The sequence below is a fragment of the Lactuca serriola genome, chromosome 1, assembly GCF_051521515.1.
Source record: "Lactuca serriola cultivar US96UC23 chromosome 1, Lser_US96UC23_V15, whole genome shotgun sequence".
NCBI classification, from domain to species: Eukaryota; Viridiplantae; Streptophyta; class Magnoliopsida; order Asterales; family Asteraceae; genus Lactuca; species Lactuca serriola.
In genome coordinates, this window is record NC_136408.1 from 19,462,194 (window position 1) to 19,478,269 (window position 16,076).

The window sequence follows — 16,076 nt, forward strand, 5'->3', positions numbered from 1 at the left end:
CTTTTCGAGAAGCCTCGCTGGAAGTGCTTTTCTTCCCGGTTTTCGACTACGATTTCATTTTAGCTTCGTTTTTAATTGTTTTAATGCAGGATTTTCACCCAAAACTTTATTTTAACATATAAGGACCCATACTTATTAAATTATCACGTTTTTAAGGATAAAACCTTATCCACAAGAGTGGGTGAAGTACAAAGGTGGAGTGTTGACTTTCCTTTATTTTATGACACCAGCAACCTCCCATACCCACTCCATGTCACTATTCCCCATCAGCCCTTACCTAGTCACTTCATTGTACTTTTCCCACATTTTTCCAACCACACAATTGGTCAAAGGCTAGAAAAGTCTCCTCTCTCCTCACTTCTCTCATTTTCTCTCTTTTCACCAAAAAGATCAAACTCTTTTCTCTCTCACTTCCTCTCTCTAGAATTCGAGATTCAAGGGCTGATCTTCGGTTTTTCCTCCACATTTGGTAAGCAAAATCCATTCTCCTTATGATTATTTCACTTCTTTCTACTCAAATCATGGATATCTTACACAAACTCCATCATAATTGTGTTAGATCTTCGAATCTTCAAGTGATTCTTCAAGTGTTCTTGGGTTGAACACTTCTCTTCTTCAACACTCATCTTCTGAAATCACTCAAGGTGAGTTCATACCCCTACATTTTCATGTTTTCTCAAGTTTTTAGGGGGGGGGGGGGGGAATACAAGTTAAAACACCAAGAACAAAACTAAACTTTTCTAACAGCCTTCATCAGAAAAGTTGGACTCCATTCACGGACTGTTTTGGACAACTTAAACATTTTTGTTTACAAAACTGTTTTAGGTGTAAGTAGCTCCAGTTCTTAGCTTTAAAATGACTACTTGCACATCTCCATACGATTTTTCTACAATTTATGGTGATTTTTACAAAACTGCCTATCATTTCAAACATCAATCCGGACCAGTCTGTGATTATGGACTTTTTCACACAAGTAAGAGGTCATTAAAAATTATAATAGAAATTATGAACAAACTAGACTCATTTTCCAAACTCTCATAATTTACGGATTCGGATTTGAACCTTTAGTTATTTTTCTATGAATTTTCTAAAAACAGAATAGAAATGGCAATACTAGAAAAATGTTTTCAATTTCATATACACCTTGTAACTTGTTGAGCAAGGTGTGTATCAAATGAAAGATACAGCTAGCAAGGTCGAAACAGAGACTATAGACCCCAGACAGTATCAAATGAAAGATACAGCTAGCAAGGTCGAAACAGAGACTATAGACCCCAGACAGTATCAAATGAAAGATAAAGCTAGCAAGGTCGAAACAGAGACTATAGACCCCAGACAGTATCAAATGAAAGATACAGCTAGCAAGGTCGAAACAATGTGACTCTGAAAAGTGACATCAGCATACAATGTAAATTGCTGACGAAATACCGTTACCTTAAAGCCATGAATTATAAGGCAACCCAGGATACTCGTAACCATACTGACTAGAGTTCCAGACGCCCTACAAGCATCTATAGAATGTGACATTTGTCACCCCTTGGCTTGGTGGGCCGTGGACTGTATCTAGCAGTCAGTGTGCGGGGTTGTCAATCCCGTATAGGCCTATACACATAATGTCCGCTCTCCCTACAGGAGACTCTGGTTACCAACTAGACGACGGAGAAGGCCGCGTCCCGAAGATGCATCCCAAATAGAGGATAGTGTTTTTCTAGAGGGGAGTGGGTTTCTAATGTAAGTGATATGCTAGAGGTAAAGTCTTTCAAACAGTGGGTAGTGTGTTTCTAAAGTAAGTGTAGAATGGAGGTAGAGATTCTTAACTGACTTGACTAGAGAATTTTCCAGTATGTCCATACTCATATACATAGTATTTAACTAATGAACCAAACGACCTTCGGACGGCTACCCGATCCCACCAGACCACATCTCAACGAAGAAAAGGAAATAGGGCCGACGAGCCTTCCTAAGTCTTTCAATCATTACTTATATATATACTTATATAAGCACGGACATACATCTAATTATGACTAAGTGCGTTTTAAGTAGAAGTGATCCTTGTGAAGTAGTAGCGCCTAATAAGTGAAATAAAAGCGTTCGCAAGTGAAGTAGAAGTGTCGCACAAGTATAAGCGTATCATGAAGTGGAGGCGACAATAAGTGAAGCGAAAGCGTATCAAGTATAAGTGAAATAGAGTTGTTATCAAGTATAAGCGAAGAAGGATCGTATCACTAAGTAAGAGGGTGAATAAGTATAAGCGTTATCAGGTATAAGTGACTTCATGTATAAGCGAAAGCATTACAGAGTAGGAGTATAAAATAAGTATAAGCGAAGCAGTGGTATCTAACAATTAAAAGTATTCATGAAAACCCTTGAAGACTTTATTACTCAGGAAAAATCGCATTTGTATTCTTTGATAAAATAGGTGTGAAAACCTTTAGAAATCTTTTATAAATCAGTTTGAAAATGAATCTTTGATAAGCTATGAAAGTAAGAACTTGAACAATTTAAAAACCCTTTTTGAAAGCCATTTACAGTGTCCTACTCGGTAAAACAGTGTATGGTGGTAAAATCTTGTGCATGCGGGTTATCAGTCACATGTGATTCATATGATAACTGGCATGTTTAACTTGTAATCCCCCCTATAAAACATTTAAAAGCATTTAAAAGGTTCATTCAGGGGTATGAACTCACCTGGTGTAAGTAGGTCCGACGGTAGTGACGTTTAGGCGTTCGGGGTCACGCAAGGACTTGAACACACACAAGGACCTATTTTAACATATGATAACATATGTTCACATACAATTAGCATATAATATACTAATTAAACAATTATACACATTCATAGGAGTGGAAAACACTTTTGGTTGAGTGTTTGGGGTCCCGGGTAGCGTTTAAGGGTGCTAAGGGTCTCCTATCAGTTGTGGGACTTTGCTATACTCACATATCTAGTGTGTAAAGGGGTTTAAAGCATCAATATGGACCAAAAAAGGAGTTTACGGCCCAACCTAAGGGAGTTTACGGCCGTAAACTCCCAAGGTCAATTTCTTGGGTGTTTGATGCTTCTAGCTTGTTCATAGGATTATTCTAAGCACTTTTCCTCAAAGGCATGATTGGATTTGAGGCTTCTAAGGGTACTTTGTAGGAGTTTACGGCCTAGGAACTCTCCCAAGGGAGTTTACGGCCGTAAACTCTCAATCTTTGAGTTTAGTGAAGTTTTAAGCCCCTAATGCCTTTCTAGTGATTTCTAATGAAGTGTGATGCCATTTTGGGTGATTAAAACCAACATTTGAGGGGGTTTTTGGGGAGTTTACGGCCTAGATAAAGCTTGGGCCGTAAACTCCAAGAAATTCCTCATTTTTCTTGTGTTTAAGCCCTTAATTCCTTTCTAGCATTTTATAGAATTAGCCTTTGGTCATTTGGGGGGCAAAAACTACTATTTTGGGCATGAATTAGGGTATTTACGGCCTTGACCAAGTCTGGGTCGTAAACTCCTTTCTTTAATTCATTTTGGAGTGTTTCAAGGGTCTAAACTCAAGAGGATATGTCCCTAATTTATGTAATAAGCCCTAGGATGAGTTTGGGAGAGTTTTGGGCACTTTTGACATGATTTTTGAGGAGTTTACGGCCTAAGCTTGTGCTTGGGCCGTAAACTCTCCTTTACCCCCCCTAAAACCATGAGTTTTGTGTTAAAACACTCCTAGGCTATTACCTCAATTTATTTCCTAGCCAAAAGGGACAAGTTTGGGTCGTTTTGGCCTTGTTTTAGGTGTTTACGGCCTAAGAAAAAGCTTAGGCTGTAAACTCCTTTTCCATTGCTTCTAAGTCCGTATTTTGGTCCATAAACATGAATCAATATGTTTAGAATAGGCTAGGGTAAGCGGACTTACAATATGGAAGCGTTTGGTTACGAATTCGGGGCGAAAACGGGTCTAGAGAGAGAGTTTAGAGAGAGAGTGTAAAAAGTCTCCAATGGACTCCACTCACCCATATATAGGTTTCACAGTCGGGGATCAGTGGAATTTTACCCGATACTGCCGTTAAACGGGGCTTTTGGTCGCACCCGATTTAGTGGTCGTAATAATAAAACTTGACATTTTCCAAATGAATGAAAATGTGTGTCCTGTGTTTTTATTTCCTTTTATCACGACTTAACGGCATGTTAAAGGTAATCAAATGGAATGTTTATTAAATCGATGCCCTCTAATTAACGGAACTTTTATACAGTGGAATATTCCGTTAACGGTAACGGGGAAATGTAACGGGACAACTTGGGTTGTCACACATATATACATTACAAACAAAGTGATAAACTATAATAGGTATAGTTATGTTCCATCTACACTACAAACTTAATTACAAGAAAGGAATTCACCATCACCACCACTTTTGATAAGCTATAATATGCATAGTTCATGTTCACTACCACTATCACTATTTGATGAACTATGATATGTATAGGTTATATTCACCATCACCACCACTTTTGGTAAACTATAATATGCATAGTTCATGTTCACTAGTCACTATCACTATCCGATGAACTATGATATGTATAGTTTATGTTCACAGTCACTATTACTATTTCGTACACTACACTAGGGTTTGGTTCCGATTTTTGGATTTAAGTCCACATTCAATTTTCGCATTGTTAGACTTCAACTATAATCGTTGAGCGTATATGCTTGAGTCATATAAGAATTTAGTCTTGATTGGCTTAGAATTGGTGGTGCCCGCCTCATCTCTTGTTCCTCGTTGGGTTGTGGACCTAGGGCAGACCCACTATATTCAACGTTTTATCGAACCTAAATCTTATATAACTCATATACGCTGGACGATTATATGGGAAATCTACGGGTCATTCTAGGGTTCATTAACGCATCATATAGAAATATTCTATCCATACTTAACTAAGAAAATATTGGATTTTCTGGAAATCAAACTCTATCGATTTTACAAGGAAAATGGTTTCTACTTCAAACAAAACTCTTATGAACTCACCAACTTAATTGTTGACACTTTTTCAAAACTACTTGTATTCTCAGGAAATCAGTGAAACAGGAAAACTTCAGCGCTTTGAGGATGGGACGTTAAACCGTCAACAATTTATTTTTGTCATCATAATGTAATTGATTTTGAAACATGTAAACATATACTTTGGTGTAACTTTTTCAATTATATTTATGATGGTTGTATCTACTTTGAGCACTATTATACACGTTGTTGTGATATTGTACATGAAGTCCTCCACCCCCGGACGTTTCCGCCATCCTTGGTTTTGGGGTGTGACAACCTGAGCCAATGACGATGGATGGGGTACAAGCAATGATCCAAATGATGTTAGATCGCCAGATGGAGGAGACAAGGCGATTACTACAACAACATAGGGAAGAGACTACGATGCTTGTTAAACAGCCCGTATTGAATGAAGGGCAATCAGTAGGAGGGAACTACAGTGGGACTCTTGGACAAGCCAACCCACCGATAGTTAGAAAAACAACCAGGATGGAGGAGTTGATGGACGCGGGTGCAAATACAAAGATTTCATGGCATCTAAGCCGCCATGTCTATCTGGGAGTCCGACCCCGGTGGAAGTCATGAATTGGATCTCCAAAATGGAGACGATGTTTTAAAGTTGCGAGTGCAGCAACAAAAAAAAGACCGCACTTGCAATTCCTCTATTAAAGTCGGATACTATGTCAAACGTTCCTCGTAGATTCGTCGTACTTGATTTGATATGACCACTAGGGTTAAAACATGAATCATCACCGAAACAAAGGTAATGATGGAAATGAACAAAACAACTCAACTACCAGATTTTAGCTACCTTGCGACTTTCCTTGATTCAAGTGCGAATCATGTGCTTCCGGTATTATAGTCCTCTACTAGTTTTCACACCTACTCATAATTATCCCAAGTATTGTCTTGCAGTCCACTAAGTTATGGCAAAAAGGAATTCACACGGAAAACACGTAACATAATTTTGGAAATTATATTATTTCTTGAAAACAATTACAACATTTATTTGAGTTTTCCATACTTATTAGCTTATATTGGATAATCCTAATAATTTATCTCCCTCCCTCAATTACTCTAAATAAGCAGCTCCAAACTCTCGCCCTCTTGTTGCTTCATCAAGTCCCATAAAATATGCCCTCCCTCTTGCCTTTGGCGGGGCATTCAGCCTTGCAGTTCCTTCCTTCTTCGGGAAGTCTTGTTTGAATTTTCCTTCACCACACTTGAAGCATAATTCCTTCTTGGTCGTGCATTATTCGCATAGTGACCTGTTTTCCCAGACTTGTAACAAGTTTCTCCTTCAATATATTCTCCAAAGTGCTTCTTTTTTGCACTTTTCACACCACCTCGTCGTGTCACTTCCAGGCTTCTAATCTCTATACTTTGAGGACTTACCCTTTTTATCGGGTCTGAAGGATCCCTCTAACTTTCTCTTCTCTCCAACCTCCACCTTCTCCAGAACCTTTTCTCTAATTTGGGTCTCTACATTCTTAGTTGCTCTAATAGTTTTCTTCAGAGTGGTTTCCATCTTCACCGTTGGACCAAAGTCCGCTGGTAATCTGCTAGTAAATCTCTCAATTGGAGAGTTCAATGGGCGCCAAGTAGGGAAATAGTTTCATCTTCTCTGTGAATGCAACGACGTACTTAGTGATGCTTAATTTTCCATTCCTTAAGTTCTGGAACTCATTTTTCATCTCCAATAGTTCTGTTTCTGATTAGTACTGCCTTTTCAACTGCTCCAAAATTTTTCCCATGACATCTTGCTAGTCTCTCCTTTGGGCATCGTATCAACCAATAGCTTCCACCAACTCAACACCCCAGTATTTAGTTGGCTGACAGAGAAGATCCTCTTTTGTCTATCATTGCATTCGCAACTATCAAACACCAGCTCCATCTCAGAGATCCAATCTATAACTTCTATTGGTTTTGGGCTTCCTAAAAGACTCGGTGGTTTGACACTCATGAAGTCCTTATACTCACAACCATGCTTTCCACTTCCTCCATTAGGATGGTTTCTCCCTACTACCTTGGGTTCAACATGACTATCAGTTCTATTGTAGTTTCCTTCTTCCGATGGCTATTCTTCAAGCTCATGATGTACAACTGGTGCACTAGGCTCTCTCCCATTCTCCCTAATCAACTGCCTTATCTCCTCTCTTTGCTCGACTAACAGATCCCTAAGCATTTCCATTTGTTATAGGTTCAGCTACTGGCACCGCTTCAAGCGCACGCTCAACTGCTTGGGGCTCAGGCTGATGACTCTCGTTATCGTTTCCTAGTCTAATACGTTTCCTCACCATGATGTTCTATACACCGAAGCAGGTGTTCAATGTATAGTGATGAGAATATAGATAGGGAAGATAGACGTATAAACCTCCATATTACTTCGAAAAGTTATATGCTAGTTCCAATACCGTAATTAAACGTTTTGAAAACTGAACACATAAAATTTCCAGATCTGCTCGACAATAGACCATAGATACGGACATCCTAAAGCATCTAAAGGCATAATATAGCATCCTAAGGCAGATTATAACTATAACATGTACATATCATTTTGAACATAGAAGCAAATTAGGCATCTGTCCTAAAGAAAGCTAGTGCTTCTGTCTATTCAGGTTTACTGCCTAAAATATACTAGACACTCTTCTCACGATCATTGCTTAGCATTCTAAGTTTAAGTCTAAAAGTAAATCCATACTCCTAGTTCGCTTAAACTAATGCTTTGATAGCAACTATGACATCCCCATTTTCACGTCCACAAAAGACCAGGTTATGCTTATTATAAAATCAGAGTTTTAATTTACAAATGTGGAATTTGTCCCATAAAATATTCCCTAAGGAATGATTTTCATTGATTTATTAAAAACTTGAGATGTTATCATCGATAAAAGAAACATAAGCATAAGAGAAGACTTACAACATCTCTTTATACTATTGGTCTACATCTCCTTGAATCTCTTATCGGATGCATTTATCATCATATATGTAATTACAAGTGATACAATCAACTGAGTGGGTTAGGTTGGGAAACCTAGTGAGTATATAGGGTTTTCAGCCTACAATAATATAATTTATCTCTTTTATAATTCACACCAAACAGTTAACCCAATTACCCATTCTCGTTACTCTCTCTCTCTCTCTCACTCACACACACATACACACACACACACACCCTCTCTCTCTATCTCTCTCTCTTTATCCTATAGGATTTATCGCAAGTGTTCTACCCTAAGTATTATTAACAGTTCCACTTACGGGATTAGCATTATATGTCAAAAATGGAAGAATAGAGTTCTCAAATGAATTCCACAATCCGTACTCTCAATTTGTATGATTTCATTAACACTTGTAGATTGTAATTCTGTTAGTGTTCCACTGGACTGTCTAGAATAGTCTGTGGTTGTCATCAATACTCTGCTTGATGACTGATCTCTTTCATGCACGATCTCTTTGCCCTAACTCAGGCATGATCTCTCACCACTATTCTATCTTTGGTATGGTTTCTCACCATTATTTCTTTTCTCTCATGGTCTCTCACCAATATTTCTTCTCTTATAGTCCCTAACTATTATCTCATTTCTCTTATCTCTTTCTACTCATCCTATCCAATACATTATGAGTACGGTAAAAATACATATACATTATTTTAGGAAAAATCATTATCTCATATGACACATATATCAGGCACTCAAATAATAAGCACATATAGCCTTTAGGCAAATTAAATACTTGATATCTATGTGTAAGCTAAAAGTAACTATGCACTCACATGACAGAGGTAAGTGACTCAAAGTTAAGATAAATCTTTTCTTTAACACCCTAGATATTCCCTTAACGTGACCAAAGTATGATCAATACAGAGTTTTAGTTTAATGATCCTTGTGAATTAACTATAGTATGGATCCTCACTAATCCCAATGTCTACATGAAGATCTAACATGCAAGGATCAACCAAGCAGGACATTTGGGAGCCAGGATCATTTCAACATATAGCGTTTCTAAATCCAACAACCAAGCCAACATGGCCATTCTAGACACTTCTCTCATAAGTAGATCAATCAGTATATGACTTGGAATCACTGATAAATCTTAATTATAGGTTCATAACAACGACTATGACTATAATTATAAATTACGAGAGATCAGAGTAACTGTAGCTCACTTATAGAGCACTATAGATGAGAACCGGGATCTAAATGGGCAGAATACTGACTCAGGGCCTTCCTACTTGAAGATTACAACAAGCTGAACACACAAGAGTGTCATAGGGCTTCACCGCAGGCTAGAACGAAGGAAAGATAGGTTTATCGGAGGGATAATCAAGAGAGGGTGGCTATAAGAGTGTGTGGAATGAACAAGGGACTATTAGCTATTTATAGGGCCAAAAATGAATATGCGCGTTGTGCACTTCAAACACGTCGATCCATCGGGTAGCTGACACATGTCACTCGTCGGCTGTAACAACGTGGCTGACTTTTCATGCAAGCTATGCGTGTCGCGTTGTGCCTGCCAATTTTCAAAATTTAGAAATTGCGTATCTCCTTCATACGAGCTCTGTTTTGACGTTCTTTATATCCATCAAAAGTTCTCAGCTTGATCTACAAATTTCCTTTAGACTCCATCATATAGTTTTGAATTTATTTTATTTATATAGGATTAGCCTATTTAATCCTGTATAAAATGCATATCTCTCACATTTGGCATCCCTTTTCGATGGTTTTCATATTTTTGGAATCCTATTAATGAGACCTTCAATTATCGTTTAGATTGTTTTTGCCAAAAATCAACTAATCTAAAACTTGATTTCTGTGTGCATACTGCTATGATGAAATCTTAGAAAGTCGATTTTCTAATACTATGACTTTCATTTAGATCACTAGGGTTAATAAATAACCTATCTCCAACTCACTACTTATGAAATATACTATAGCTCGGTTAAGATTATTTATCCTAAACAATCTCTTATTTAAAAGTCATTATTATGGCTTATAATAACTTTATTGCCTAGCCCAAATTTATGGGTGTTATAATTTGCAATCTGTCTATTGATTGCCTCAATCCTTTCCTTCTTCGATCTTTAACTAAAGTTGGACACTACATCAAATATGGTTTCCAGAACCAAGTTTGTTACTTTACAAATATATCTTAGTCGGACTCAATTTGACATGAGCCCTATGGTCGGAATATTTATTTTCGTAGTCATTACCAAAACAAAGGTAATGATGGAAATGAACAAAATAGCTCAACTACTAGTGTCTTAGTAACTTTGTGACTTTCCCTAATCATGGTGTGAGTCATGTTCTTTCCGTAGTATAGAACTCTACTACCTTTCACACCTACTCATACTCTCATCCCAAGTAATGTATCTTAGTCCCCAAGTCACTGTACAAGAAGATCATACAACAACTTAACACATTGAGTCATATAACATAATTAGGAATTATATTACTTCTTGAAAACGATTTCAAGATTTATTTATACTACGTTCCTATTACATCATGCCTCACACCCTAATACTACTCATCTTCTTCTTCATATCCTATACTTGAATAAGTCGTTCTCTCTTCCCGACCTATTGTTGTCTCATCAAGGATCATATGATATGCTCTTGCTTTCGGCTTTTGGCAGAATATTTGGCCTTGCAACTGTAAGTCCCTAATTTGCCTGTGTATCAATCAGATCCGTTTGATGGTGCGGAATCCCAATCAAACGGATGATGTCAGATCAAATAGAAGAGAAGGAGAAGAAGATTAATATGAATCTTGTATGATATGATTAGAATGAAGATCCGGACAAAGACTCACACACACTAACACACACTTGTTCTCTCTCTCTAGAACACCTTAGAATACACACACTTAAGCTCCTTGGTGTTCATCACTCTTTTCCTCACACCCCTCACCCCTATATATACATGAGAATATGGGTTGTAAACACCCATTGGGCCGTAAACATCTATATAATATTACATAACAAATCAATTTCCTAGAAAAGCAAAGTATAAACCAAAATATTGACCCAACAATCTCCCCCTTGGTTTATAGATTTCTTTTCTTTTCTTAAATGACCCAACAAGCTCCCCCTAAAAAGTAGCTGGCTTTCTTGATAATCTTCATTGGGAGCTTTGGCTTCAAATTTAATCTTCGAATTCTTCACGACTTCAAGATGAACTTGATGAATCTTCAATAATTGACTTCATCTTGAGCAGTTGGGCATTTCTTCAGAATTTGACATTGAACGCACGTTGGGTGAGGAGGCTTGACGTACTGATTCTTGAAAGATAGTGCTTTCAGCTTGAGAATCTTCATAGAGAACATCAGAGAGAACAAATCTTCTGGATCACTTCAACAGGTACAAAGATAGCAACAGACTTATTGAGGAGGCTTCAATGCAATCCGTCATATAATCTTCAATTGCAGCTTCACCTTGCTTCTAGGGTTGAAGGATTGAATGTTGAAAGAATAATCTTCATTTCTTGCTCCTTCGAATGCGAATTCTGCGATGCTCACGGACGAGGCTTTGGCTCAGAAATCTTCAACACAAACTCCATGAGTCTTATCTATACCTGAAATCACCTTTCAAGACAAAACAAAACTGAAAGAAAACTTAGCACACAAATTAAAATAGAAACAAAAATATTTTTGGATTTTTGATTTTTCTGAACAAGAAATAAAACAGAAATAACACTATTTTTAAATTTTTTTTTTGATTTTTCTTTATGACAAATTTAACAAAAATAAAAATGATATCTAACTTTAAGAGTGATTTGGGATCAAAGTTTTTAGACAGCCTTTATCCACTTGTCGGTACCTTCTATCTTCACGTCTTTGTCTGGTCGATCGTCGGTATTGTTGTCCACTTAAACACAAAAAATTATAACAGATTTAGGACACACTATTTGATACAAGAAAAAGTGAACTTAAGTTCCTAAAAATTATATCTGATCCTAATTCCTTAGATACTATATCTTAAGGACCATTCATCTGACGACGACCAGGGATATTGTTGTCCACCTAAATTGAGCAGCGAGATCTATAGACAATCTTTGAGTGTTCAATTTTAATTGTACTGGAACGTGTTTCCCGCTTCCTGATATGCCCCAGCCAATAAGAACTTCCAGAGTACTCCTTACACCGGGTGAGCAGACAACCATTCAGAGAGAGGATAGATTTAGAATTCTATTACTTATTACTTATTACTTCAGAGGAGTTGAGAAGTAGAAGGTTGCATATGCTGTGTACCAGGTCGGATTAGATGTCACGCAGAGGAGACAACATATGGATAACAGATAAGAAGTCTTTCACATATATAACATGCAGAGAAATAGAGTTGCATATGTTGTGTACCAGGTCGGATTGGAAGTCACGCAAAGGAGACAACATATGACTAATAGACGGAAAGAAAGAAAATGATATTCTACAGACCTAATTTATCGGAATTTACCAGTCGCCCCATCCAACCGGAATTAAGGACAGAATCTGCACATCGAGGAAAAGTTTAACCACGATTCCAAGTACGGGTTCAATTAATGTGACGAGTAGATTCCCATATATATCTCTCTGCTCAACCTATCCAAGTGTCGTATTGTCAGGCTGAACGGATCTAACTAGGTCAAGATTTGTCAAGTCTATAAATTTCCTAAGTTCAACTCTGCCTAGGCAAGTCCATTTAAAATTTTTCGTGCCTACCGACGCATCAAACCAGCGCATAGACCCTTCAACTTCGGGTACGTTACGAAGACTCAGGTTGCCTGTTATCACTTGATAATATCACTTCCCAGAACATCTCCCTCAAGCAGCACATTTCATAACCAACAATTTTTTTTTATTTTTTGATTTTCTAATGTTTTTGGATTTTTAAAATTTTCTAATTTTTGTTTTGTTTTTATTTCTCCCCCTAAATTTGTGCATAGGAGAGAAACGAAAGTAAATGCGCAAATTTAAACTATCATAAAACAAAAATTAGTCTTTAAAGCGAATCAGGTTAAGAAAAACTCAGGAGTATAGAGAAGAAAACGCAAACCGTAAGTCACCGATTGAATTTGCATCCAGAAGGTCTGAGAACAGCACGCATAATCTCAGAACAGATCGGAAAATTCTTCATGTCATTAAGCACTGACCCCGTTTGTGATCTCTTCCTTTCTTCCTTTCCCGCCAAAGACACATACTCTCAAATATTGTTCTGAGTGTTGTACAGTTGAGAGATGCCTCCTATCATGTGCGTGGAACAACTACTACCAACAAACCGAAGTCTGATGATATGCCTCCATAGCTACTCCGACACAGAGCGGGATCAGTTGGTCTTTGGAACCCAGTCCATTTTGAAACTGGGTCGACCTTTGTCATCCTTGCACGGTACTGTCTCCCATGACATGTCCTGCTTATCACAAGCAGAAGATGTAGAAATATTAGAGTCGTTAGAAGATTTGGGAGATTAAGCCTATGAAACCCATTTGTAGTTGGGTTTAACCCATTTCTTTTTCGATCTGATGGGTGGCTCAGTACTTGCTTTTGATCTTGATGTCGGCCGTTGAGATGGCTTTGACTTAGCCGGTCTTTGTTTCACTAGAGCATCTCTTGGATTGGACTTCTTGGCCGACATTCCCTTCTTGCCCGTGGGATTCAGATTCTTTGCTTTATGGGTTTGATTCTTGACCTTCTGTGCGTTCCAGTCCCCATGGTCTGAACGTGACCTGGAAGGGTTTCTTTTGAAGTATTTCCCACTTGGCGCGTTCTGCCAGCCTTGTGCGTAGTAAGGAACGTATGCGCGATTAGAACAATTTCTGGCAATGTGTCCTGGTGTTCCACAGTGAAAACATGTCTTTTGTTCACTGTGAAGTTGTTTCTTCCTGCCCCTGGTGGCGTATCTTTACCTTGTCTCTTGTTGTTCCCACATGCACACTTGCCACAATAACTCTGTTGCGTTGGAATTGGTGGCCTGTATTTCTCAATGGCAGGTTGATCAGAAGTAGTTGAGTTCGAAGCAACAGATTAAGAGTTCAAGGAGATATTGGTTTGTTCAGTGGTGTTCTCTTTGTTCTCATCTTATGCTACTTTACCTGCATATGAAGTAGATGTACTAGAAACAGGAACATCAGTATTTTCAAACAAATAATCAAATATGTCAAAAAAATTTAACTCAACATGATCCGATGCAAAAGCATCAAAGGCATCACAAGATATATCATCAACTTTATCATCAGAAACAGTAGGTTGTTCATTGGAAACAGAAACATCAACAGGTCCTTCGACTCCATGCTTTGCCTGGTCTAAGGGTTGATCTGTAGGGGAAGTAGAAATGTTAGTACTTTCAACATTAATAAATCCGCCTGAAACGAAACCAGATGGCTTTCCATAAACCATAAATGGTTCGTTGGCAATCTCCTCCTTGGATAGGGGTTGATACAGATATGTATGATTATAAGGAGCAGGTACACTATCATATCCTAAACCCTTTGACTGATTTCGTTTGAAATCCATGTAATGATCGATCATGTTAGCAACTACCTCGCTTGATCCATCAAATTTTTGAAAAACAAAGTTTGCAGAATCAAATCTTTTCTTCAATGTATTAAGCTCGGCAGTCAGCGCATCATTTTGCCTTTTAACATAATTGTACAGTTCACATTTCTCACTGTACTCTGCCTGAATTCTTCTAAAATCCTTTATTTTTGTTTCTAACTGGGCCTTCAGGGGTTTCTGTCCTTTCTTGAGTTGATATCCTTCATGTCTCAGGTCCTCAACTTCTCTTTTTAATAAATCAATTTGGTCCCGAAGAAATTTAATCGTAGTTTCACAAGATTGAGAACATGAAACTTTATTGACTAGAACGTTTGAAGAACTCATTTTTTTTTTTTATTTTTTAAAATATGCCCTTTGACTAAAAACTCAAAAGTCAAATTTAAAAAGGCAAACTTAAAAGTCAAACTTGAAAAGTCAAACCGAAAATCTAAATTTGAAAATTTAAAAGTTAAACAAAAAAAAGTCAAAGCTTAAGGTCAAAGGTCAAATTTTAAAAGTCAAAGTCAAAAATAAAATTCAAAAATTCAAAACTAGAATTTTTGGTTTGAAAAAGGAATTTAAAATTAATGGAAAATCAATTTTGGGCTGAAAATGACAAGAATGCGAAAGTTGGAAGCGCTAGGAAGTGTTTAAGTTTAAAATATCGGATTGAAATTAACAAGTGATCTGTTGTTGGAGTTGGCAAGGCGCGCTGACTGAGAACTAGAGGTCCCGGGTTCTATCCCCGGCAACCCCAAAATCCGCTTCTATTTTTTTATGAAGGCGCTGATGCGAGGCTGCAAGGCTCTGATGCGAGGACGAGGCCGATGCGAGGCGAGGTGAGGATCCGTGGCGCGAAGGCGAAGACCTGTTGCGAGGATGCGAGACCGTAAATTCTGCTGACCGTAAACGCGAGCCGTAAACTCCGAGGCCTCGGACCGTAAGCTTCGGGCCGTGAACTCCGGACCGCAAGCCCTTCAACAGCCGTAAACACCTCGCAGATCTCGTGAAAAACAGCGTTTTTCACCCTTTTTTGCTCCAAAACTCGATCAAAAACTCGTTCTTACAAAAAACGCGAAGAAGAAACCCCCCTTATTTTTGCGAGATCAATCCAAAAACGCTATTCTCTTTTCAAAATCGGATCAAATAAGCTCCAGATCTGAAAAAATTGATTGATACAACCTTGCTCTGATACCAATTGTAAGTCCCTAATTTGCCTGTGTATCAATCAGATCCGTTTGATGGTGCGGAATCCCAATCAAACAGATGATGTCAGATCAAAGAGAAGAGAAGGAGAAGAAGATTAATATGAATCTTGTTTGATATGATTAGAATGAAGATCCGGATACAAAGACTCACACACACTAACACACACTTGTTCTCTCTCTCTCTAGAACACCTTAGAATACACACACTTAAGCTCCTTGGTGTTCATCACTCTTTTCCTCACACCCCTCACCCCTATATATACATGAGAATATGGACCGTAAACAGGGTTTACGGCCGTAAACCTGTTTACGACCGTAAACACCCATTGGGCCGTAAACATCTATATAATATTAC